Genomic DNA, 27,643 nt, shown 5'->3' with positions numbered 1-27,643 from the left:
ACGGAGAGAGTAAAATTGAGGAAGAGAGATATAGAATCAGACCAGTTCCAACCCCGATGGCAGGATGTGGAGGTCATTTTCAGACAGATCATGTTTGGAATAAACAAGTTACTAAAATACACCACCAGAGTGATAGACATAAATCAGACATTACTCTCTAGTCGCCCTCCTTCCTTCCTTCCTACCCTCTGGTTTTAGATTCTAAAGGTGGTGGATATCTTCATGTTAATTCAAGCACAGTAACACACAACCCCTCAGTGTATAAATAGACTGCATTGTGGTGCATGACGCTCCATGCTACACTACACCTGAATATGAACCATCCCCACGCTCAAAAGACCACGCAAGGAAAAACACGCCATCTTTTTCTTAACCTCAATGTGAAACAACAATGAAACAGTGGATGATTAAATAAATGCTCAGGAACAATAAGCCATTTTCTTATGTTGATATTTATACTAACTAGTACAAACATTATCAGGACTAAGGAACCCTTACTGAACGCTTGATATCTATTGGTTTGTTTTCTTAAATGACAGTTGAAACTGCCTCTCTCTGTTTCACTACAAAGCCTAGCTACCTGGTACCTAGTAGAAATTATTGTTGTCAGGTTTTGTTTTTATTGTGCAACGCTTCCTTGTGAGATTATTACAATAACTCTGATATGTACTGCTGACGCCACAGAATACAGTAACAGTGAACTCTGATATGTACTGCTGACGCCACAGAATACAGTAACAGTGAACTCTGATATGTACTGCTGACGCCACAGAATACAGTAACAGTGAACTCTGATATGTACTGCTGACGCCACAGAATACAGTAAAGTGAACTCTGATATGTACTGCTGACGCCACAGAATACAGTAACAGTGAACTCTGATATGTACTGCTGACGCCACAGAATACAGTAACAGTGAACTCTGATATGTACTGCTGACGCCACAGAATACAGTAACAGTGAACTCTGATATGTACTGCTGACGCCACAGAATACAGTAACAGTGAACTCTGATATGTACTGCTGACGCCACAGAATACAGTAACAGTGAACTCTGATATGTACTGCTGACACCTCAGAATACAGTAACAGTGAACTCTGATATGTACTGCTGACACCTCAGAATACAGTAACAGTGAACTCTGATATGTACTGCTGACACCTCAGAATACAGTAACAGTGATTCAAATGGATTGAGTCTGGATACACAGCCCATAATCCAGATTTAAGGATTACCAGGAATAAGAATTTTAAAATTATTTTAATTCTAAATGACTATGAAATAATTACTGTGCGGTAACCGTATAACGAGGCATGTTATCTTATTATTGCAATTAACGACTTGATCTACTTTGATGCACTGTAAATGCTTTGTAATGACCCGTGCCTCACAGATCCTAACTGTGATTCATAGTTATCTATTAAAACCCTGAAACATGGTATACACTGTTCCCTGCTGCTCTCCCCCCCTGACCCACCTCTCCCCCTCCTGAGCCTCCACTCCCCCCTGACCCACCACTCCCCTCCTGACCCACCTCTCCCCTCCTGACCCACCTCTCCCCTCCTGACCCTCCACTCCTCCCCCTCCTGACCCACCACTCCCCTCCTGACCCACCTCTCCCCTCCTGACCCACCACTCCCCTCCTGACCCACCACTCCCCTCCTGAACCACCACTCTCCCTCCTGACCCACCACTCCCCTCCTGACCCACCTCTCCCCCTCCTGACCCACCTCTCCCCTCCTGACCCACCACTCCCTCCTGAGCCTCCACTCCCCCTCCTGAGCCTCCACTGAGCCCCCCCTCCTGACCCACCTCTCCCCTCCTGACCCACCACTCCCCTCCTGACCCTCCACTCTCCCTCCTGACCCACCACTCCCCCTCCTGACCCTCCACTCCCCCTCCTGACCCTCCACTCCCCTCCTGACCCACCACTGACCCTCCCCTCCTGACCCACCACTCCCCTCCTGACCCACCACTCCCCCTCCTGACCCACCACTCTCCCTCCACTCCCCTCCTGACCCACCACTCTCCCTCCCTCCTGACCCACCACTCTCCCCCTCCACTCCCTCCTGACCCCCTCCACTCCCCCTCCTGACCCACCACTCCCCTCCTGACCCTCCACTCCCCTCCTGACCCTCCACTCCCCTCCTGACCCACCACTCCCCTCCTGACCCACCCCTCCTGACCCTCCACTCCCCTCCTGACCCTCCACTCCCCCTCCTGACCCTCCACTCCCCTCCTGACTCCCCACTCCCCTCCTGACCCTCCACTCCCCTCCTGACCCTCCACTCCCCTCCTGACCCTCCACTCCCCTCCTGACCCCCACTCCCCTCCTGACCCACCACTCCCCTCCTGACCCTCCACTCCCCTCCTGACCCACCCTCTCCCCTCCTGACCCTGACCCTCCACTCCCCTCCTGACCCTCCACTCCCCCTCCTGACCCTCCACTCCCCCTCCTGACCCTCCACTCCCCTCCTGACCCTCCACTCCCCTCCTGACCCTCCACTCCCCTCCTAACCCTCCACTCCCCTCCTGACCCTCCACTCCCCTCCTGACCCTCCACTCCCCCTCCTGACCCTCCACTCCCCTCCTGACCCTCCACTCCCCCCTGACCCTCCACTCCCCCTCCTGACCCTCCTCTGCCACGTCACCCTGCCAAGTGCTTCCATATCCCTTCAACTCCTAAACATGTTCCTCAATAAGCAATCAGTCCGAGTGGTGGTCTAATGTACTGTGTGTGTGTGTGAGAGAGCGTATGTATATGTGTGTGTTTAAGTGTGTTGGAACACGTTTGAATCCATGTACGATTATTTGATTGACATTAAGTGATCCTGCTTTAAGTATGACTTTGTGTGTATTTATGGGTATGTATGTATGTATGTATGTATGTATGTATGTATGTATGTATGTATGTATGTGGGTGACTGTGTGCATGAACACATCCTGTACACACAGCTATATAAATATATTAACATTTTATAATTGATCAGTTTAAGCTAAATGACAAATGGCCTCTATATTGAGATGAATTCAGTAACTGGTAAGTACTGTGACCGTGTGATGCTGCATACCACGTCTTTACAGCCACACAGCAGATCTAGTCGTTACAGATCTAGTCAGATAGCGGATCTAGTCAGACAGTGGATCTAGACGTTACAGATCTAGTCAGATAGCGGATCTAGTCAGACAGAGGATCTAGTCGTTACAGATCTAGTCAGATAGCGGATCTAGACGTTACAGATCTAGTCAGATAGCGGATCTAGTCAGACAGTGGATCTAGACGTTACAGATCTAGTCAGATAGGGGATCTAGACGTTACAGATCTAGTCAGATAGCGGATCTAGATGTTACAGATCTAGTCAGATAGCGGATCTAGTCAGACAGTGGATCTAGACGTTACAGATCTAGTCAGACAGCGGATCTAGACGTTACAGATCTATCTAAGAAACAGCTAGCAGCTGGAAGACAACCCTTGTTATCAGAAGTGGAAGATGAACTGAAGATCAGAAGGAGAAGTGGAGCAGAGATTGTGAACAAAGAGAAAAGCGGTATACTGTTCCAAGGCTTTGTTGGAACATGAAAGGGTTAAAACTAACAGAAAGAATGAAATCAAAACCCTGTGCTGACATCTAATCGTTAGAACATTTGGCAGCATAAATTGATGATGATGATGGCGTGATGATGAAGGTGGTGGTGGAAGTGTCCAGTACATTCCTACCATTGGATCTGGACCACACCAACAGAACACGGACCACAAGCAGAGCAACAGACACCCATGATTGGTCAATCACTCTGGAGTTCCAATGACAATGGAAAAATTGAAATGATGTAAAAAAAAAACTTAAAAAAACAAAAAAATGAAATAAATAAAACAAACAAAAGAAAGAAAGAAAACAACGTAACAAATTGACATATTGGCAAATCAAAGAAGAAGAAAAGAATCGTTGTGTAAAAAAAATAAAAAAAGAAGCTTTTATAAAACACTACAGAATGCAGCAAGTGTCCGTTGCTCTTTAGTTTTGTTGTTGCAGACAGATGTGAGGTTGCCATGGTGACCATAAGAAGCCCGTGTAAGACTGGAGTAGTTGCATACGTTGGACTCCAGATCTGAAACGACAGAGACGGGACCCAGAGAAGGAGTTTAAAGACAATGGATTGATTGAGAGCGGAATGTGGACATTTGGAATTCTGAGATGACTTACCTCTCGGGGGGCGGGGTCTACCAGTGGGGAGGGACATAGCTGTAACCAGGTGTGCCCTGGGACCGGTACTGTGGCATGGTGACGTGTTGGTGAGCACCCAGCTGAGCGTGCTGAGGCGTGGTCAACAGGGTTCCTACAGGACGACACATGCATCATCAGGGTAACATGTCATTTTGTCACTATCGTTTGGACCGTAACATTAGGGCCTATATGACGCAGACCAAACTAATACAACTTACACCAAAAACACAATCGTTTTAGCATAAGAATAATCCACTTTGCATAGGAAATGAAATAGAATCATTTAAAAAAGGTGTTTAATATGAAAATAGATTTAATGTTCACATGATGTCAACATGATGTAGCCACACCAGCTTCCTCAGTCATCCGTCCTACCTGCACTCATAGCCATGGTGGTCCCGGCAACCATCCCCATGGCAGCCATTCCGTTGTTTCTAGGGGCTTGCACCGGGGCGGGGTAGAGGGCTGAGGGCATGCTGTTTGGCTGAACCACTGTGGTGTGGTGGATTACATGAGGCTGAGGCTGAGCAGCATAAACAGGCTGGGTGTAATACGCCTACAGACACAGAGACAGAGGTTAGAGTGTGACTGTGTTAGTGTGTGTCTGTGTGTGTTGATGTGTGTGTGCATGTGAGTAGTGTGTTGATTTACATAGGGCTGGGCCGCATACACTGGTTGGCCATAATACGCTGCTGCCTACAGGGAGACAGAGAGAGAGGTTAGGGTGTGTGTGTGCTTATCAGTACATAAAGGTCCTACTGAGGGTAGTAGACGTTGAGGGAGTAGGATGTGTGTACGCTGAGATTAGGATTGTATATAGGTGTGTGTGTGTGTTTGTATAGAAGCTGCTGAGGGTAGGAGTAGGGTGTGTGTGTGTGTGTATGTGTTTGTGTGAAGGGTATGTGTGCTTACCTGTGCATATAAGTTCTGCAGGTTCTGCATGCTCTGAAGGTTCTGCATGCTCTGCATGTTCTGCTGGGGGTAGGCACTTCTGATAGGGTACATGGCTGTTTGGTAGGGGTTGGGGAGGGGGAGTAGGGCGGAGGGGCTCCGTTCGTCTGGGTGGGGGGCACTTTATACGGAGTACCCGCTGTAGTGTATCCTACACACACACACGCACACACACACAGAGAAAGAGAGAGATGAAACATAGATCCAGCGGCCAAGACATGTATAAGAGTAACAAATCCTTCCTCTCAGTCCTAATGTAGTACCTCAGCAGTGTTCATTTCATCAACAACAATAGTGACTCAAATATTTGTGAAACACCTATTTTTCAGTGGCAATTGACAATATTTTAACTGACTAAATAGACCCAGAAAAAAAAACTAAATTAAAATGATTTCAGTTGACTAAAACGTGACAAAATCAGACTAGTAAATGGACAAGAGGTTTTGGAGAGATTGAGAGCTTTTCAGAAATGACCCATAATGACCCATAATAACCCACTGGCTCTATGTTTTGTTTCTTTCCTTATCGTCCATTCATGAAGCATATTGTGGTCCGCTCTAACACCGGGCTACTTGCAGACCAGACCATTAACCATATGTTCAGGATACGCCTTGTTCAGTCATGTTACCTCATTAGCTAGCTTACAGCTAACAACCTGCATTCAGCAGGATGCAACGTTCTGGAACGTTCAGATAGACATATGGTATGTAGAACAAACATGCTTCTGACATGTTGAATAAGGAATAACGTTAGAAATTCTGATAATAGACCTATCTTCAAATATGTTGCTAGGACAAGGCTATGCATGCTTGTGCACATGGAAGTCAGTGATTTATGTTTACTTTAGTTTAATGAGGCAATACAAATATGATGTGACTTTGGCCCACTGTTTTTGTCATTTTGACAATAACTAGACTGAATCATTATTCAAATGACAAAACATGTGAATAAGACTTGATAATTTAGTCAAAATGACTACAACTAGAGAAAATTAAAAAATTGTGCAAAAATGAACACGGCAATAGAATTGCAATCCAGTCAGAGTATGACTAGTCAATGTCTCCCCCTATTGGTAAAGCCTCATCATTACAGTATCCAAGTGGTAAAGCCTCATCACTACAGTCTCCTCCTAGTGGTGTAGCCTCATCATTACAGTCTCCTCCTAGTGGTAGAGCCTCATCATTACAGTCTCCTCCTAGTGGTAGAGCCTCATCACTACAGTCTCCTCCTAGTGGTGTAGCCTCATCATTACAGTCTCCTCCTAGTGGTAGAGTCTCATCACTACAGTCTCCTCCTAGTGGTAGAGTCTCATCATTACAGTCTCCTCCTAGTGGTAGAGTCTTGTCATTACAGTCTCCTCCTAGTGGTGTAGTCTCATCATTACAGTCTCCTCCTAGTGGTAGAGTCTCATCACTACAGTCTCCTCCTAGTGGTAGAGTCTCATCATTACAGTCTCCTCCTAGTGGTAGAGTCTTGTCATTACAGTCTCCTCCTAGTGGTGTAGCCTCATCATTACAGTCTCCTCCTAGTGGTAGAGTCTCATCACTACAGTCTCCTCCTAGTGGTAGAGTCGCATCATTACAGTCGCCTCCTAGTGGTGTAGCCTCATCATTACAGTCTCCTCCTAGTGGTAGAGTCTCATCATTACAGTCTCCTCCTAGTGGTAGAGTCTTGTCATTACAGTCTCTTCCTAGTGGTGTAGCCTCATCATTACAGTCTCCTCGTGGTAGAGTCTCATCATTACCAGTCTCCTAGTGGTAGAGTCACATCATTACAGTCTCCTCCTAGTGGTGGAGCCTCATCACTACAGTCTCCTCGGGGTAGAGCCACATCACTACAGTCTCCAAGTGGTAAAGCCTCATCACTGCAGTCTTGTAGTGGTAAAGCCTCATCACTACAGCCTCCTAGTGGTGGAGCATTACTAGTCTCCTAGTGGTAGAGCCTCATCACTAGTCTCCTAGTGGTAAAGCCTCATCACTACAGTCTCCTAGTGGTAAAGCCTCATCACTACGTCTCCTCCTAGTGGTAAAGCCTCATCACTGCAGTCTCCTAGTGGTAAAGCCTCATCACTACAGCCTCCTAGTGGTGGAGCATTACTATTCTCCTAGTGGTAGAGCCTCATCACTAGTCTCCTAGTGGTAAAGCCTCATCACTACAGTCTCCTAGTGGTAAAGCCTCATCACTACAGTCTCCTCCTAGTGGTAGAGTCTCATCACTACAGTCTCCTCCTAGTGGTAGAGTCTCATCATTACAGTCTCCTCCTAGTGGTAGAGTCTTGTCATTACAGTCTCCTCCTAGTGGTGTAGCCTCATCATTACAGTCTCCTCCTAGTGGTAGAGTCTCATCACTACAGTCTCCTCCTAGTGGTAGAGTCTCATCATTACAGTCTCCTCCTAGTGGTAGAGTCTTGTCATTACAGTCTCCTCCTAGTGGTGTAGCCTCATCATTACAGTCTCCTCCTAGTGGTAGAGTCTCATCACTACAGTCTCCTCCTAGTGGTAGAGTCTCATCATTACAGTCGCCTCCTAGTGGTGTAGCCTCATCATTACAGTCTCCTCCTAGTGGTAGAGTCTCATCATTACAGTCTCCTCCTAGTGGTAGAGTCTTGTCATTACAGTCTCCTCCTAGTGGTGTAGCCTCATCATTACAGTCTCCTCGTGGTAGAGTCTCATCATTACCAGTCTCCTAGTGGTAGAGTCACATCATTACAGTCTCCTCCTAGTGGTGGAGCCTCATCACTACAGTCTCTTAGTAGTAGAGCCTCATCACTAGTCTCCTAGTGGTAGAGTCTCATCATTGCAGTCTCGTAGTGGTAAAGCCTCATCACTACAGCCTCCTCCTAGTGGTGTAGCCTCATCATTACAGTCTCCTCGTGGTAGAGTCTCATCATTACCAGTCTCCTAGTGGTAGAGTCACATCATTACAGTCTCCTCCTAGTGGTGGAGCCTCATCACTACAGTCTCTTAGTAGTAGAGCCTCATCACTACAGTATCCTAGTAGTAAAGCCTCATCACTACCGTCTCATCCTAGTGGTAAAGCCTCTTCACTACAGTCTCCTCCTAGTGGTAAAGCCTCATCACTACAGTCTCCTAGTGGTAGAGCATAACTAGTCTCCTAGTGGTAGAGCCTCATCACTACAGTCTCCTAGTGGTAGAGCATTACTAGTCTCCTAGTGGTAGAGCCTCATCACTACAGTCTCCTAGTGGTAAAGCCTCATCACTACAGTCTCCTAGTGGTACAACCTCATCACTACAGTATCCTAGTGGTAGAGCCTCATCACTACAGTCTCCTAGTGGTAAAACCCCATCACTACAGTCTCATCCTAGTGGTAAAGCCTCATCACTACAGTCTCCTAGTGGTAGAGCATTACTAGTCTCCTAGTGGTAAAGCCTCATCACTACAGTCTCCTCCTAGTGGTAAAGCCTCATTACTACAGTCTCCTAGTGGTAGAGCATTACTAGTCTCCTAGTGGTAGAGCCTCATCACTACAGTCTCCTAGTGGTAGAGCATTACTAATCTCCTAGTGGTAGAGCCTCATCACTACAGTCTCCTAGGGGTAGAGCCACATCACTACAGTCTCCAAGTGGTAAAGCCTCATCACTGCAGTCTCCTAGTGGTAAAGCCTCATCACTACAGCCTCCTAGTGGTGGAGCATTACTAGTCTCCTAGTGGTAGAGCCTCATCACTAGTCTCCTAGTGGTAAAGCCTCATCACTACAGTCTCCTAGTGGTAAAGCCTCATCACTACGTCTCCTCCTAGTGGTAAAGCCTCATCACTGCAGTCTCCTAGTGGTAAAGCCTCATCACTACAGCCTCCTAGTGGTGGAGCATTACTATTCTCCTAGTGGTAGAGCCTCATCACTAGTCTCCTAGTGGTAAAGCCTCATCACTACAGTCTCCTAGTGGTAAAGCCTCATCACTACAGTCTCCTCCTAGTGGTAAAGCCTCATCACTACAGCCTCCTAGTTGTAGAGCCTCATCACTAGTCTCCTCCTAGTGAAAGTCACCCAGTAAAATACTACTTGAGTAAAAGTCCAAAAGTTTTTGGTTTTAAATATACTTAAGTATCAAAAGTAAAAATAAACGTATAAACCATTTAAAATTCTTTATATTAAGCAAAGCAGACGGCACAATATTCTTTTTTTTTTTTTTAATTGACGGATAGTCAGGGGGCACATTCCAACACTCAGACATAATTTACAAACGAAGCACAAGTGAGTCTGCCAGATCAGAGGCATGGGGATGATCAGGGATGTTCTCATGATAAGTGTGTGAATTGGACCATTTTCCTGTCAAAATGTAACGAGTACTTTTGGATGTCAGGGAAAATGTATGGAGTAAAACATACTTTATTTTCTTTAGGAATGTAGTGAAGTAAAAGTTGGCAAAAATATAAATAGTGAAGTAAAGTACAGATACCCCAAAAAACGACTTAAAGTAGTACTTTATTGTATTTTTACACCACTGAGTATAGGCATTAGGCATCTAAAATATTGCTTCCTCCTGTCCAGTGTTTTCAGATTAGAACAGGGAAAGGAAATGAAGCCTCTGACATGATTTAGATCCACCACATGAATTACACAATATCTTATTAGCTACTTATATTGCTTTATGCTACATCCATTAAACTATTAGGCTATATATAGTGGGTTATTAGGACTGCTCTATAGACCTCTTTACAGTGCCGCACGAGGCCGATGCGCACAACTTGGAAGGCAGCAACAAAAGCCTCTATTTACAGTTATTTTGGAGAGATCACAACCAAATATAATCTTCAAGCAAATATAATCTTCAAGCAAAAACAAAACATAATTGTAAGTGTACGAGAACCCAATAAAGTTGTTTTGAAGTAATAGAGCATAAATTTAGGCTGTTGTTGAATGGGCGCAGAAGGCGATGGCTTCTTACTGCCACCATGAGTCGCACGCATCTGTGCATGATGTCAGTGTGTCGTGTGCTGGAAAAGGGTCTCTTTGTGTAGTACTCAGCTAGAACCACCAGGGGTCTCCTGAGAGCTACTTTCAAATAATGAAATATGTTGAGAGCTCATTCCAGCTTTCAAATAGGCACATTATTCTCTTCTCTTCTGGGTCCTTAGCGTACAAGAGAAAGTAGTGCAGTGTTTTCTGTCAATATACCTGTTCAAATAAAGGTTAATAAACAACTCTAAGGGGGTCCTATAAAATCAGTTTTATATATTCCCAAATGATGTTGTTTTCTCAGTTGTACATTTCCTGGTTTTAGATCGATTTTATATTTCACTCTCAAAATTACAATTGTTTATAGAGAAAATATGCAATTGGAGTCCATGTCGATGCTTAAATAAAACAAACACGTTTAGATTTGAGTGTAATTCCCCTTTAATTTCGCATCTGGCCCTTTAATTGCTCATCTAAGGAGTAAGGAATGTGCCGGTCTAGCAATGGTCCAGTACTGCTGCTGTTCATTTCATGGCAAAGTTTACAAATAATAAATAATAGATCAATGATAAACACTGAACAAAAATATAAACGCAACATGTAAAGTGCTGGTCCCATGTTTCGTGAGCTGAAATAAAAGATCCCAGAAATGTTCCATACGCACAAAAGGTTTATTTCTCTCAAATTTTTGTGCACAAATGTGTTTACATCCCTGTTAGTGAGCATTTCCCCTTTGCCAAGATAATCCATCCACCTGATAGGTGTGGCATATCAAGAAGCTGATTAAACAGCATGATCATTACACAGGAGCACCTTGTGCTGGGGACAATTAAAGGCCACTAAAATGTGCAGTTTTGTCACAACACAATGCCACAGATGTCTCAAGTTGAGGGAGCGTGCAATTGGCACGCTGACTGCAGGAATGCCCACGAGAGCTGTTGCCAGACAATTGATGGTTCATTTCTCTACCATAAGCCGCTGCCAATGTTGTTTTAAAGAATTTGGCAGTATCCCCAACTGGCCTCAAACCGCACACCAAGTGAATGGCGTCGTGTGGGCGAGCGGTTTGCTGATGTCAACGTTGTGAACAGAGTGCCCTGTGGTGGCGTGGGAATTATGGGATAATAATTAATAATAACAGGCATAAGCTACGAACACAAATGCATTTTATTGATGGTAATTTGAATGCACAGAGATACCGTGACGAGATCCTGAGACCCATTGTTGTGCCATTCATCACCTCATGTTTCAGTATGATAATGCACCGCCCCGTGTCTGAAGGATCTGTACACAATTCCAGGAAACTGAAAATGTCCCAGGTTTTCCATGGCCTGCATAGTCACCAGACATGTCACCTATTGAGCATGTTTGGGACGCTCCGAATTGATGTGTACGACAGCGTGTTCCAGTTCCCGTCAATATCAATCAAGCAACTTCGCACAGCCATTGAAGAGGAGTGGGACAACATTCCCCAGGCCACAATCCCTATCTTTTTATAAGGTATCTGTGACCAACAGATGCATATCTGTATTCCCAGTCATGTGACATCCATAGGTTAGTGGCTAATGAATTTATTTCAATTGACTGATTTCCTTATATGAACTGTAACTCAGTAAAATCTTTGTAATTGTTGCATGTTGCGTTTACATTTTTGTTCAGTGTACTTATTATATAATTCTGCCAGGTAAGCCTACTTTGCAGTTAACATTTAATTGAGAAGGGGAAATAATTTCTGTCAACCTACATCAACTGGCTACAGACAGACTGACAGACAAACGTGTGCATCCCAGACAGACAGGGGCAATATTTATGGAAATGTATTGGCAGATTAGCAAATAGCGGCTAACCGGGGGTGGGATAAAGTCAATGTTGTGTTGATTAGATAAAAGCTGGAAGCTTGCGTTGTCTGATACTTGTGAGATTTGATTGACAGTTTGCAGGGGAAATCATAACAAATTGCATGTACTTTCAGAATTGTTTGGTGAGCTACTCATATGTGGGATGCGAGCTACTGATGGTTCCCGATTGACCTGTTGGGGGACCCCTGCTCTATACATTTTTGTAGTACACGAGTAGTACTTTGTGTAGTAATCTGTTGGAACCACCAGGGGGCAGCTGACTTGTGTAGCACTTTGTGTAGTAATCTGTTGGAACCACCAGGGGGCAGCTGAAGATCATGCTGCGCTGCTCAGAGGATTATAGAACACAAAGCCAAGGACACAGGAACAAAGAGAGCGAGGAGCTCCACCGTGCATCACCATCAACCAGCTCTGACAATTACACAAGCATCAGCCGATATCAGTCTGTGTTATTAAGAATTTGTTCTTTAACTGACTTGCCTAGTTAAATAAAGGTAAAATAAAAAAATACACATTTATGTCCTAGTCTAGTGGGTCTGCTGTTCCACTAACACAGTGTGTGTGGAGCATGAGGACCACTGCTAGCCCGTCTGCTGTGGACACAGACAGGTGGGGACAGACAGACAAGAGCACAGACAGGGGGACGAACCCTCCCATCAGGGAAGCTGTCACCCACTATCACTCAGACCTTCAGAATATATACTGGCCAGCAATGCCTTTACCCTCCACCTTCTAGACCAGGGATGGGCAACTTTGAAGTGGGTGGGAGCCACAAAAAAGCTGAACTCATCACCAGGGGCCACAGTTGCTCGCACGTCTGCATACTCACATCCATTTGGTCTGCGTAATCACATCCATTTGGTATATTTACATTTACATTTAAGTCATTTAGCAGACGCTCTTATCCAGAGCGACTTACAAATGTTCGGAGTTCTTAATATGATATTTGAGTGAGACTGCTAACAAAATGAATGGGGGCCCCCCTCGACCATGATTACTAAGTTTAGATAGCTGGCCGCTAACTTAACAATCTAAAAAATGTTAGCTGACATGGGCTAATTGACTGACATAACAAGAGAAAAACTGCTGATTCACACCCACATTTCTAAATTCCTACTACAATTCTAACTCTCAATGTACATTTAGACCACGACTGATCTGATTGACAGCTACAGTAGTAACTACCTCCTAGAGCTAGCTGACAGCTACAGTAGTAACTACCTCCTAGAGCTAGCTGATAGCTACAGTAGTAACTACCTCCTAGAGCTAGCTGACAGCTACAGTAGTAACTACCTCCTAGAGCTAGCTGATAGCTACAGTAGTAACTACCTCCTAGAGCTAGCTGATAGCTACAGTAGTAACTACCTCCTAGAGCTAGCTGACAGCTACAGTAGCAACTACCTCCTAGAGCTAGCTGACAGCTACAGTAATAACTACCTCTTAGAGCTAGCTGACAGCTACAGTAGTAACTCCTCTACCTCATAGAGCTAGCTGACAGCTACAGTAGTAACTCCTCTACCACATAGAGCTAGCTGACAGCTAAAGTAGTAACTCCTCTACCTCATAGAGCTAGCTGACAGCTACAGTAATAACTACCTCGTAGAGCTAGCTGACAGCTACAGTAGTAACTACCTCCTAGAGCTAGCTGTCAGCTACAGTAATAACGACCTCCTAGAGCTAGCTGATAGCTACAGTAGTAACTCCTCTACCTCCTAGAGCTAGCTGTCAGCTACAGTAATAACGACCTCCTAGAGCTAGCTGATAGCTACAGTAGTAACTCCTCTACCTCATAGAGCTAGCTGACAGCTACAGTAATAACTACCTCCTAGAGCTAGCTGACAGCTACAGTAGTAACTATCTCCTAGAGCTAGCTGACAGCTACAGTAGTAACTCCTCTACCTCATAGAGCTAGCTGACAGCTACAGTAATAACTACCTCGTAGAGCTAGCTGACAGCTACAGTAGTAACTACCTCCTAGAGCTAGCTGACAGCTACAGTAGTAACTACCTCATAGAGCTAGCTGACAGCTACAGTAGTAACTACCTCGTAGAGCTAGCTGACAGCTACAGTAGTAACTACCTCGTAGAGCTAGCTGACAGCTACAGTAGTAACTACCTCCTAGAGCTAGCTGTCAGCTACAGTAATAACTACCTCGTAGAGCTAGCTGACAGCTACAGTAGTAACTACCTCCTAGAGCTAGCTGTCAGCTACAGTAATAACTACCTCATAGAGCTAGCTGACAGCTACAGTAGTAACTACCTCGCTAGAGCTAGCTGACAGCTACAGTAGTAACTACCTCAGCTGCAGAGCTGAGCTGACAGCTACAGTAGTAACTACCTCCTAGAGCTAGCTGACAGCTACAGTAGTAACTACCTCCTAGAGCTAGCTGACAGCTACAGTAGTAACTACCTCCTAGAGCTAGCTGACACCTACAGTAGTAACTATCTCCTAGAGCTAGCTGTCAGCTACAGTAATAACTACCTCGTAGAGCTAGCTGACAGCTACAGTAGTAACTACCTCCTAGAGCTAGCTGTCAGCTACAGTAATAACTACCTCATAGAGCTAGCTGACAGCTACAGTAGTAACTACCTCGTAGAGCTAGCTGACAGCTACAGTAGTAACTACCTCCTAGAGCTAGCTGACAGCTACAGTAGTAACTATCTCATAGAGCTAGCTGACAGCTACAGTAGTAGCTACCTCCTAGAGTTAGCTGATAGCTACAGTAGTAACTCCTCTACCTCCTAGAGCTAGCTGACAGCTACAGTAGTAACTACCTCCTAGAGCTAGCTGACAGCTACAGTAGTAGCTACCTCCTAGAGTTAGCTGATAGCTACAGTAGTAACTACCTCCTAGAGCTAGCTGACAGCTACAGTAGTAACTACCTCCTAGAGCTAGCTGACAGCTACAGTAGTAACTACCTCCTAGAGCTAGCTGACAGCTACAGTAGTAACTACCTCCTAGAGCTAGCTGATAGCTACAGTAGTAACTACCTCCTAGAGCTAGCTGACAGCTACAGTAGTAACTACCTCCTAGAGCTAGCTGATAGCTACAGTAGTAACTACCTCCTAGAGCTAGCTGACAGCTACAGTAGTAACTACCTCCTAGAGCTAGCTGATAGCTACAGTAGTAACTACCTCCTAGAGCTAGCTGACAGCTACAGTAGTAAGTAACTACCTCCTAGAGCTAGCTGACAGCTACAGTAGCAACTACCTCCAAGAGGTTGGGTGTGTGTTCTTACCCGGTGGGTACCCTGGACTACCCGTTTGGTAGAGGTTGGGTGTGTGTGTGTTCTTACCCGGTGGGTACCCTGGACTACCTGTTTGGTAGAGGTTGGGTGTGTGTGTGTTCTTACCTGGTGGGTACCCTGGACTACCCGTTTGGTAGAGGTTAGGTGTGTAGGTGGGAGCAGCAGTAGGGTAACCTCCTGGGTAGCCTACAGACACAGGACAAGAGAGAGTCTTAAGGTGCCTGCATGCTTCCCTTCTGAAACAGTTTGTGCATATAGTTTGACCATTTTTGTTTGTTTTGGTCTCCGGGCAAGTTTTTTCCCTGGCTGTTTTTTCCGGAAGTCCACGCCCTTTCGTCGATGATTGGTCACCAGTAGGGATTCTTCAATTTAGTGATGGTTGTCATTCAACGAGAGAAAACACATTTTTACACTTGAAAAATACGGCACCAAACATCATAAGATGTAAAATTTTGCGATTAAGACCTCCCCAGCAAAAACAGTCAACAATTAATGACATATTTCTTGTTTTATCTTAGATTGAATCTGACTATTTTGAGGAAATGCTCCTGGTTATGTGTTTGGTACGGCGTCTCAAGGACGGACACACAGTATTAGTACCCTTTTCTTCTTGTTTTTCAGGGGAACATATTTTAAGGGACTATATGAGAGCACAGATGTTCACTTGGCCTAGCCGAGTTCTGCTAGGAGCAAACCCAACCTATGTATGCTGACGCCTTGAGAGAGCGGGAGAGACACCAGTAGGTAGAGAGCGGGAGAGACACCAGTAGGTAGAGAGCGGGAGAGACAACAGTAGGTAGAGAGCGGGAGAGACACCAGTAGGTAGAGAGCGGGAGAGACACCAGTAGGTAGAGAGCGGGAGAGACACCAGTAGGTAGAGAGCGGGAGAGACACCAGTAGGTAGAGAGCGGGAGAGACACCAGTAGGTAGAGAGCGGGAGAGACACCAGTAGGTAGAGAGCGGGAGAGACACCAGTAGGTAGAGAGCGGGAGAGACACCAGTAGGTAGAGAGCAGGAGAGACACCAGTAGGTAGAGAGCAGGAGAGACACCAGTAGGTAGAGAGCGGGAGAGACACCACTACCAGTAGGTAGAGAGCAGGAGAGACACCAGTAGGTAGAGAGCGGGAGAGACACCAGTAGGTAGAGAGCAGGAGAGACACCAGTAGGTAGAGAGCAGGAGAGACACCAGTAGGTAGAGAGCGGGAGAGACACCAGTAGGTAGAGAGCGGGAGAGACACCAGTAGGTAGAGAGCGGGAGAGACACCAGTAGGTAGAGAGCGGGAGAGACACCAGTAGGGGAGAGACACCAGTAGGTAGAGAGACACCGGGAGGAGACGGAGAGACACCAGTAGGTAGAGAGCGGGAGAGACACCAGTAGGTAGAGAGCGGGAGAGACACCAGTAGGTAGAGAGCGGGAGAGACACCAGTAGGTAGAGAGCGGGAGAGACACCAGTAGGTAGAGAGCGGGAGAGACACCAGTAGGTAGAGAGCGGGAGAGACACCAGTAGGTAGAGAGCGGGAGAGACACCAGTAGGTAGAGAGCGGGAGAGACACCAGTAGGTAGAGAGCGGGAGAGACACCAGTAGGTAGAGAGCGGGAGAGACACCAGTAGGTAGAGAGTGGGTAGTTACTTAGCAGGATGTGCACAGACGGTGATCATTACACATTGTCTGTCTCAATAACACACACTCGGATGAACGCAACACACAGACACTGGCATTCAACACACTCTGGGGTGAATGTACAATTGTAAACGTTGACATAGGAATAGATGCATACAAAGAAACCCCTTAACCTTGGACACACAGCTATGACCTGTAGGGAGGGGTGTGTGTGTATATAAGGCCTGTCTCGGTCTTAATGTATGTATGCATATGGCTCTAAAACACAGCAGGAGGGGGAGAGCTCTCATGCTGAGTTAACACCTGTGTGTGTGTGTGTGTGTGTGTGTGTGTGTGTGTGTGTGTGTGTGTATAGACAGAACATAGTGCCTGTGTCACAAAGAAAAGAAAAGCCACACACACTAGGAGCTCAGACGCAATAATTGAATAACCTAATATCCAGCTGTCTTCATCTGGGTATTATACCCTGATGAAGACAGCTTGTCTGTGGAAACGTTGGATACTAGGTTATTCAACAGCATCTGAGCTCCTAGAGTGTGCGGCTCTCCTTTAACTTCTCCAGTGTTCTACCTCGCAGGTGTGTGCTTATCACGCCTCCAGATTAGTCTGTGTCACAAAGAACACACTGCAAAGTGCATAAACACATGCAGATCGTGTCCTGCTGTTTTGTTCAGCAGTCTACAGCAGGTTGAATAGTGTCGGTTGTAACTCTTCATTACACACACAGACATTTGGTTAACACACTGTCTGGTCCCAGTTGTCTGGTTGTGTGAAACACCTAAGTGGAGACAGCTAATTGTTTCACCAATTAGCAGACATTACAACCCCCCACTCTAACCACTAACGAGACACTGTGTCGGAGGAGGGTGAGAAATGAGAGGAGGAAGGAGAGGGAACGATGAATAAAAGAGTGTAAATGAAGGAAGTAGACACAGAAGAACAGGAAGAGAGAAAGAGGATATATAGTATGTACACTATATAGACACAAAGGTAGGTGGACACCCCTTCAAATGAGTGGATTTGGTTATTTCAGACACCTGCTGACAGGTGTGTTAAATCAAGCACACCCAAGCACATGCAATCTCCACAGACAAACATTGGCAGTAGAATTGCCTTACTGAAGAGCTCAGTGGCTTTCAACATGGCATCATCATAGGATGCCACCTTTCCAACAAGTCAGTTGGTCACATTTCTGCCCTGCTAGAGCTGCCCAGGTCAACTGTAAGTGCAGTTATTGTGAAGTGGAAACGTCTAGGAGCTACAACGGCTCAGCCGCGAAGTGGTAGGACACACAAGCCCACAGAACGGGACCATTGGACTCTGGAGCAGTGGAAACGCGTTCTCTGGAGTGATGAATCACGCCTCACCCTCGGGCAGTCCGACGGATGAATCTGGGTTTGGCGGATGTCAGGAGAACGCTGCCTGCCCCAATGCATAGTGTCAACTGTGAAGTTTGACGGAGGAGGAATAATGGTCTGGGGATGTTTTTCATGGTTTGGGCCTCTTAGTTCCAGTGAAGGGAAATCGTAATCTTAATGCAAAACACCAGTCTCAACGTCAACAGTGAAGAGGCGACTCTGGGATGCTGGCCTTCTAGGCAGAGTTGCAAAGAAAAAGCCATATGTCAGACTGGCCAATAAAAATAAAAGATTAAGATGGGCAAATGAACACAGACACTGGACAGAGGAACTCTCCAAGAAGGCCAGCATCCCGGTGTCGTCTTCACTGTTGACGTTGAGACTGGTGTTTTGCGGGTACAATTTTAATTAAGCTGCCAGTTGAGGACTTGTGAGGCGTCTGTTTCTCAAACTCATTCTATTCTGGTTAGAGCCAGTTTGCGCTGTTCTGTGAATGGAGTAGTACACAGCATTATACAAGATATTCAGTTTCTTGGCAATTTCTCGCATGGAATAGCCTTAATCTCTCAGAACAAGAATAGACTGACAAGTTTCAGAAGAAAGATCTTTGTTTCTGGCCATTTTGAGCCTGTAATCGAACCCACAAATGCTGATGCTCCAGATACTCAACTAGTCTAAAGGCCAGTTTTATTGCTTCTTTAATAAGCACAACACTTTTCAGCTGTGCTAACATAATTGCAAAAGGGTTTTCTAATGATCAACTAGCCTTTTAAAATGATAAACTTGGATTAGCTAACACAACATGCCATTGGAACACAGGAGTGATAGTTGCTAATAATGGGCCTCTGTATGCCTATGTAGATATTCCACTCAAAATCAGCCGTTTCCAGCTACAATAGTCATTTACAACATTAACAATGTCTACACTGTATTTCTTATCAATTTGTTGTTATATTAATAGACACATTTTTTGCTTTTCTTTAAAAAACAAGGACATTTCTAAGTGACCCCAAACTTTTGAATGGTAGTGTACAGTACAAGGCAAAAGTTTGGACACACAAGGGTTTTTCTTAACTTTGACTATTTCCGACATTGTAGAATAATAGTGAAGACATCAAAACTATGAAATAACACATATGGAATCATGTAGTAACCAAAAAAATGCAGTCCAACTCATCCCAAACCATCTGAATTGGGTTGAGGTCAGGTGATTGTGGAGGCCAGGTCATCTGATGCAGCACTCCATCACTCTCCTTCTCAGTCAAATAGACCTTACATAGCCTGGAGGTGTGTTGGGTCATTGTCTTGTTGAAAAACAAATTATAGTCCCACTAAGTGCAAACCAGATGGTATGGCGTATCGCTGCAGAATGCTGATATATATGCCTGGAATCTAATTAAAGCACGGACAACTCTTCCTCCATGCTTCACAGTGGGAACCACACTTACGGAAATCACTTGCTCACCTACTCTGTGTCTCACAAAGACACGGAACCAAAAAAGTCACATTTGGACTCGTCAGACCAAAGGACAGTTTTCCACAGGTCTAATGTACATTGCTCATGTTTCGTGGACCAAGCAAGTCTGTTCTTCTTATTGGTGTCCTTTAGTGGTGGTTTCTTTGCAGCAATTCGACCATGAAGTCTAAGGACCCTGGCCCTAAACATCTCCCTCTGCAACTGGATCCTGGACTTCCTGACGGGCCGCCCCCCAGGTGGTAAGGGTAGATAACAACACATCCGCCACGCTGATCCTCAACACGGGGGCCCCTCAGGGGTGCATGCTCAGTCCCCTCCTGTACTCCCTGTTCACTCATGACTGCACGGCCAGGCATGACTCCAAACCATCATTTAGTTTGCCAATGACACAACTGTCTCAGCCTCCAGTATTTATGCTGCAATAGTTTATATGTGTCGGGGGGCTAGGGTCAGTTTGTTATATCTAGAGTATTTCTTCTGTCTTATCCGGTGTCCTGTGTGAATTTAAGTATGCTCTCTACTTTTTCTCTCTCTCTTTCTTTCTCTCTCTGAGGACCTGAGCCCTAGGACCATACCTCAGGACTACCTGGCCTGATGACTCCTTGCTGTCCCCAGTCTACCTGGTCGTGCTGCTGCTCCAGTTTCAATTGTTCTGCCTGTGGCCATGGAAACCTGACCTGTTCACCGGACATGCTACCTGTCCCAGACCTGCTGTATTCAACTCTCTAGAGACAGCAGGAGCGGTAGAGATACTCTCAATGATCGGCTATGAAAGGCCAACTGACATTTACTCCTGAGGTTCTGACCTGTTGCATCCTCTACAACCACTGTGATTATTATTATTTGACCCTGCTGGTCATCTATGAACATTTGAATATCTTGGCTATGTTCTGCTATAATCTCCACCCGGTACAGCTAGAAGAGAACTGGCAACCCCTCATAGCCTGGTTCCTCTCTAGGTTTCTTCCTGGTTCCAGCCTTCTTCCTGGTTCCACCTGTTGTATTCGGCGCATGTGACAAATCAAATTTGATTTGATTCATGCAGTCTCCTCTGAACAGTTGATGTTGAGATGTGTCTGTTACTTGAACTCTGAAGCATTTATTTGGGCTGCAATTTCTGAGGCTGGTAACTAATGAACTGATCCTCTGCAGCAGAGGTAACTCTGGGTCTTCCTTTCCTGTGGCGGTCCTCATGAGAGCCAGTTTCATCATAGTGCTTGATGGTTTTTGCGACTGCATTTGAAGAAACTTTTAAAGTTCTTGAAATTTTCCGGATTACTACTTTGAAGAATATAAAATATATTTTGATTTGTTTAGAACTTTTTGGGTTACTACATGATATGTGTTATTTCATAGTTTTGATGTCTTCAGTATTTGATCCCCTGCTGATTTTGTACGTTTGCCCACTGACAAAGAAATGATCAGTCTATAATTTTAATGGTTTATTTGAACAGTGAGAGACAGAATAACAACAAAAAAATCCAGAAAAACACATGTAAAAAATGTTATAAATTGATTTGCATTTTAATGAGGGACATAAGTATTTGACCCCTCTGCAAAACATGATTTAGTACTTGGTGGCAAAACCCTTGTTGGCAATCACCGAGGTCAGACGTTTCTTGTAGTTGGCCACCAGGTTTGCACACATCTCAGGAGGGATTTTGTCCCACTCCTCTTTGCAGATCTTCTCCAAGTCATTAAGGTTGAGGCTGATGTTTGGCAACTCGAACCTTCAGCTCCCTCCACAGATTTTCTATGGGATTAAGGTTTGGAGACTGTTTAGGCCACTCCAGGACCTTAATGTGCTTCTTCTTGAGCCACTACTTTGTTGCCTTGGCCGTGTGTTTTGGGTCATTGTCATGCTGGAATATCCATCCCAGACCCATTTTCAATGCCCTGGCTGAGGGAAGGAGGTTCTCACCCAAGATTTGACGGTACATGGCCCCGTCCATTGTCCCTTTGATGCGGTGAAGTTGTCCTGTCCCCTTAGCAGAAAAACACCCCCAAAGCATAATGTTTCCACCTCCATGTTTGACGGTGGGGATGGTGTTCTTGGGGTCATAGGCAGCATTCCTCCTCCTCTAAACACGGCGAGTTGAGTTGATGCCAAAGAGCTCCATTTTGGTCTCATCTGACCACAACACTTTCACCCAGTTGTCCTCTGAATCATTCAGATGTTCATTGGCAAACTTCAGACGGGCATGTATATGTGCTTTCTTGAGCAGGGGGACCTTGCGGGCTCTGCAGGATTTCAGTCCTTTACGGCGTAGTGTGTTACCAATTGTTTTCTGCCTTGAGATCATTGACAAGATCCTCCCGTGTAGTTCTGGGCTGATTCCTCACCGTTCTCATGATCATTGCAACTGCACGAGGTGAGGTCTTGCATGGAGCCCCAGGCCGAGGGAGATTGACAGTTCTTTTGTGTTTCTTCCATTTGCGAATAATCGCACCAACTGTTGTCATCTTCTCACCAAGCTGCTTGGTGATGTTCTTGTAGCCCATTCCAGCCTTGTCTAGGTCTACAATCTTGTCCCTGACATCCTTGGAGAGCTCTTTAGTCTTGGCCATGGTGGAGAGTTTGGAATCTGATTGATTGATTGCTTCTGTGGACAGGAGTCTTTTATACAGGTAACAAGCTGAGATTAGGAGCACTCCCTTTAAGAGTGTGCTCCTCATCTCAGCTCGTTACCTGTATAAAAGACACCTGGGAGCCAGAAATCTTTCTGATTGAGAGGGGGTCAAATACTTATTTCCCTCATTAAAATGCAAATTAATTTATAACATTTTTGACATGTGTTTTTCTGGATTTTTTTGTTGTTATTCTGTCTCTCACTGTTCAAATAAACCTACCATTAAAATTATAGACTGATCATTTCTTTGTCAGTGGGCAAACGTACATCAGCAGGGGATCAACATCAGCAGGGGAGCAAATACTTTTTTCCCTCACTGTATATATAACACACACACACACATATATATAAACACTTTGTTTTTGCATTATTTAAACCAAATTGAACGTTTCATTATTTATTTGAGGCTAAATAGATTTTATTGGTGTATTATATTAAGTTAAAATAAGTCGGTTGTAGAGGAGACGGTTGTAGAGGAGACGGTTGTAGAGGAGACTGTTGTATAGGAGACGGTTGTAGAGGAGACGGTTGTAGAGGAGACTGATGTAGAGGAGACGGTTGTAGAGGAGACGGTTGTAGAGGAGACGGTTGTAGAGGAGACGGTTGTAGAGACGGAGAGGAGACTGTTGTAGAGGAGACGGTTGTAGAGACTGTTGTAGAGGAGACGGTTGTAGAGGAGACTGTTGTAGACGGTTGTAGAGGTTGTAGACGGTTGTAGAGGAGACTGTTGTAGAGACGTTGAGACTGTTGTAGAGGAGACGGTTGTAGAGACGGTTGAGACGGTTGTAGAGTAGAGACGGTTGTAGGGGAGACGGTTGTAGAGTTGTAGAGGAGACGGTTGTAGAGAGACTGTTGTAGAGGAGACGGTTGTAGAGGAGACTGTTGTAGAGACTGTTGTAGAGACTGTTGTAGAGGAGACGGTTGTAGAGGAGACGGTTGTAGACGGTTGTAGAGGAGACTGTTGTAGAGGAGACTGTTGTAGAGAGAGACGGTTGTAGAGGAGACGGTTGTAGAGAGACGGTTGTAGAGACTGTTGTAGAGGAGACGGTTGTAGAGGAGACTGTTGTAGAGGAGACTGTTGTAGAGGAGACGAGGAGTTGTAGACGGTTGTAGAGACTGTTGTAGAGGAGACTGTTGTAGAGGAGACGGTTGTAGAGGAGACGACTGTTGTAGAGGAGACTGTTGTAGAGGAGACTGTTGTAGAGGAGACGGTTGTAGAGGAGACTGTTGTAGAGGTTGTAGAGACTGTTGTAGAGGAGACTGTTGTAGAGGAGACGGTTGTAGAGGAGACGGTTGTAGAGGAGACTGTTGTAGAGGAGACGGTTGTAGAGGAGACTGTTGTAGAGGAGACGGTTGTAGAGGAGACGGTTGTAGAGGAGACGGTTGTAGAGGAGACTGTTGTAGAGGAGACGGTTGTAGAGGAGACTGTTGTAGAGGAGACGGTTGTAGAGGAGACTGTTGTAGAGGAGACGGTTGTAGGTTGTAGAGACTGTTGTAGAGGAGACGGTTGTAGAGGAGACTGTTGTAGAGGAGACGGTTGTAGAGGAGACGGTTGTAGAGGAGACGGTTGTAGAGGAGACTGTTGTAGAGGAGACTGTTGTAGAGGAGACTGTTGTAGAGGAGACTGTTGTAGAGGAGACTGATATATCAGAACGGGTCACTTCCTGAACGCCTGCTGTCGGCGTAGGGATTAGGAGTGTGAACATTTAAACGTTAACGATGCCAGTGTGTGTTCAGTCTGTTGCGTATAGAATACCCTTGCCTATTCAGTAATGATAGGTTTTGCTTTACTGAAGTTGCGAGACATTACAAGCCAATAAATGGCAAAATACAACATTACATTGTGAGGTAAAGCTTTTGATTGCCGAAAAGATAGGCCTAGTGCTGGGTTCTGCCTCCATCTGCCTGATGGCCTGCCTGCCTATACCGTGCCCCTCCTCTCTCTCCGTCTCTTGCTAGCTCTCTATGAAAGATGCCAGGTTTGCGTTCATGGGAGTACGGCAACTAATCAGTCTCCTCCGTTCCAAAAGTACTGAATATTTGGATTCGCACCCTACTAGAAGATGTGTTTTCGTTCTGCTACATGTCTTGGTAAATCACGGTATTTAACAAACTATAAAGGACTTTTTTTTAGGAGACAGTGGTCAGAGTACAGGAACTGGCATTCCTTTACAGACAAGTAAAATAACCGTTCAGTGCCACAGAGTAAAATAACCGTTCAGTGGCACAGAGTAAAATAACCGTTCAGTGGCACAGAGTAAAATAACCGTTCAGTGGCACAGAGTAAAATAACCGTTCAGTGGCACAGAGTAAAATAACCGTTCAGTGGCACAGAGTAAAATAACCGTTCAGTGGTACAGAGTAAAATAACCGTTCAGTGGTACAGAGTAAAATAACCGTTCAGTGGTACAGAGTAAAATAACCGTTCAGTGGCACAGAGTAAAATAACCGTTCAGTGGTACAGAGTAAAATAACCGTTCAGTGGCACAGAGTAAAATAACCGTTCAGTGGCACAGAGTAAAATAACCGTTCAGTGGCACAGAGTAAAATAACCGTTCAGTGGTACAGAGTAAAATAACCGTTCAGTGCCACAGAGTAAAATAACCGTTCAGTGGCACAGAGTAAAATAACCGTTCAGTGGCACAGAGTAAAATAACCGTTCAGTGGCACAGAGTAAAATAACCATTCAGTTGCACAAAACAATCTTCAGAGGTTTCGTGTCGGCATTTAAAAAGCTACCGTATAGACAAACAAACAAGCCGTAGCCTACGCACTTTCAAGGGTATACGGCAGATAGAACGTCCTTGGGTTAGGGTTAGCCTAAGGGTTAGCCCTAACCCTAAGGCCCTAGTGGTCATACATACGCAGGGTATACGGCCAGGGTAGATAGAACGTCCTTGGGTTAGGGTTAGCCTAAGGGTTAGCCCTAACCCTAAGGCCCTAGTCGTCATACATACGCAGGGTATACGGCCAGGGTAGATAGAACGTCCTTGGGTTAGGGTTAGCCTAAGGGTTAGCCCTAACCCTAAGGCCCTAGTGGTCATACATACGCAGGGTATACGGCCAGGGTAGATAGAACGTCCTTGGGTTAGGGTTAGCCTAAGGGTTAGCCCTAACCCCTAGTGGTCATACATACGCAGGGTATACGGCCAGGGTAGATAGAACGTCCTTGGGTTAGGGTTAGCCTAAGGGTTAGCCCTAACCCTAAGGCCCTAGTGGTCATACATACGCAGGGTATACGGCCAGGGTAGATAGAACGTCCTTGGGTTAGGGTTAGCCTACGGCCAGGGTTAGCCCTAAGGGTTAGCCCTCTAGTGGTCATACATACGCAGGGTATACGGCCAGGGTAGATAGAACGTCCTTGGGTTAGGGTTAGCCCTAACCCTAAGGCCCTAGTGGTCATACATACGCAGGGTATACGGCCAGGGTAGATAGAACGTCCTTGGGTTAGGGTTAGCCTAAGGGTTAGCCCTAACCCTAAGGCCCTAGTCGTCATACATACGCAACAGGACCAGTATTCTTATCGTTTTAACAGAAAGACCATAATAAATGGCAGTTTAAACGTTAAGCAAAATTGTGCATTTGCCACATTCCTAGTAAGGATCCAGCATGGCACATTTTAGACCAGACAGATCTGTTTCCTCCTGTCATTTCTGTCCACCGTTAGCTAGCACAATCACGTCGGTTTGATTAGAGGGTGCTGATTGGTGTATGGGAGCGAGGTAATGTATGTGTCTCACCTGTGTAGGCCATGTTCTTGGGGTTACCGTAGGGAGCTCCAGGCTGAACAGGGCTGTAGACGGGATTCATACTGGATAATCTGTTCTTACTGGGGGGGGGACAGGGAAGGGGAGGAGGACATATTAGAGAGTATAGAAGGAAAAGACAACAGGACAAGCACAGTCTCTTTCTCACACAATCTACATTGATAGAGAGGAGAAGAACAGCGTGAATCATACAGTTTATAACGCCTCGTCATAATGTGTGTACTTACCTCTTTCTACTAGGTAGGTCTTACTGGTGTGTGTGTGTGTCTGGTTGGTAGGTGTCCATACCTCGTGTGTGTTTGCTTGGTGCATAGAACGTATGAGTGGGGTGCATGTGTTTGTTTTACCTTCAAACATGCCTGATGTGTGCATTTTACCTCTCGTACATGTCTGGGGTGTGTGTGTGTTTTACCTCTCGTACATGTCTGGGGTGTGTGTGTGTTTTACCTCTCGTACATGTCTGGTGTGTGTGTTTTACCTCTCGTACATGTCTGGTGTGTGTGTTTTACCTCTAGTACATGTCTGGTGTGTGTGTTTTACCTCTAGTACATGTCTGGTGTGTGTGTTTTACCTCTAGTACATGTCTGATGTGTGCATTTTACCTCTCGTACATGTCTGGGGTGTGTGTGTGTTTTACCTCTAGTACATGTCTGATGTGTGCATTTTACCTCTCGTACATGTCTGGTGTGTGTGTGTGTTTTACCTCTTGTACATGGCTTGTGTGTGTGTGTGTTTTACCTCTCGTACATGTCTGGTGTGTGTGTGTTTTACCTCTCGTACATGTCTGGTGTGTGTGTGTGTGTGTTTTACCTCTAGTACATGTCTGGTGTGTGTGTGTTTTACCTCTCGTACATGTCTGGTGTGTGTGTGTTTTACCTCTAGTACATGTCTGGGGTGTGTGTGTTTTACCTCTAGTACATGTCTGGTGTGTGTGTGTTTTACCTCTCGTACATGTCTGGTGTGTGTGTGTTTTACCTCTAGTACATGTCTGGGGTGTGTTGTACCTCTCGTACATGTCTGGTGTGTGTGTTTTACCTCTAGTACATGTCTGATGTGTGCATTTTACCTCTCGTACATGTCTGGGGTGTGTGTGTGTTTTACCTCTTGTACATGGCTTGTGTGTGTGTGTGTTTTACCTCTAGTACATGTCTGGGGTGTGTGTTTTACCTCTAGTACATGTCTGGGGTGTGTGTTTTACCTCTAGTACATGTCTGGGGTGTGTGTGTGTTTTACCTCTAGTACATGTCTGGTGTGTGTGTTTTACCTCTAGTACATGTCTGGGGTGTGTGTTTTACCTCTAGTACATGTCTGTGTGTGTGTGTGTGTTTTACCTCTTGTACATGTCTGGTGTGTGTGTGTGTTTTACCTCTTGTACATGGCTTGTGTGTGTGTGTGTTTTACCTCTCGTACATGTCTGGTGTGTGTGTGTTTTACCTCTCGTACATGTCTGGTGTGTGTGTTTTACCTCTAGTACATGTCTGGTGTGTGTGTGTGTGTGTTTTACCTCTTGTACATGTCTGGTGTGTGTGTGTGTTTTACCTCTTGTACATGGCTTGTGTGTGTGTGTGTTTTACCTCTCGTACATGTCTG

The 27,643-nt window shown here is 45.4% G+C and overlaps 1 pseudogene; it reads right to left on the bottom strand.

The window, feature by feature from the left end:
- Positions 1 to 2,957: 2,957 nt before the first annotated feature.
- The window catches only part of LOC115117501 (protein FAM168A-like), a 56,543-nt pseudogene continuing 31,857 nt past the window's right edge, over positions 2,958 to 27,643 (bottom strand).

This window comes from Oncorhynchus nerka, linkage group LG11 (assembly GCF_034236695.1).
Source record: "Oncorhynchus nerka isolate Pitt River linkage group LG11, Oner_Uvic_2.0, whole genome shotgun sequence".
Taxonomy (NCBI): domain Eukaryota; kingdom Metazoa; phylum Chordata; class Actinopteri; order Salmoniformes; family Salmonidae; genus Oncorhynchus; species Oncorhynchus nerka.
This window is presented reverse-complemented; position numbering and strand designations above follow the sequence as displayed.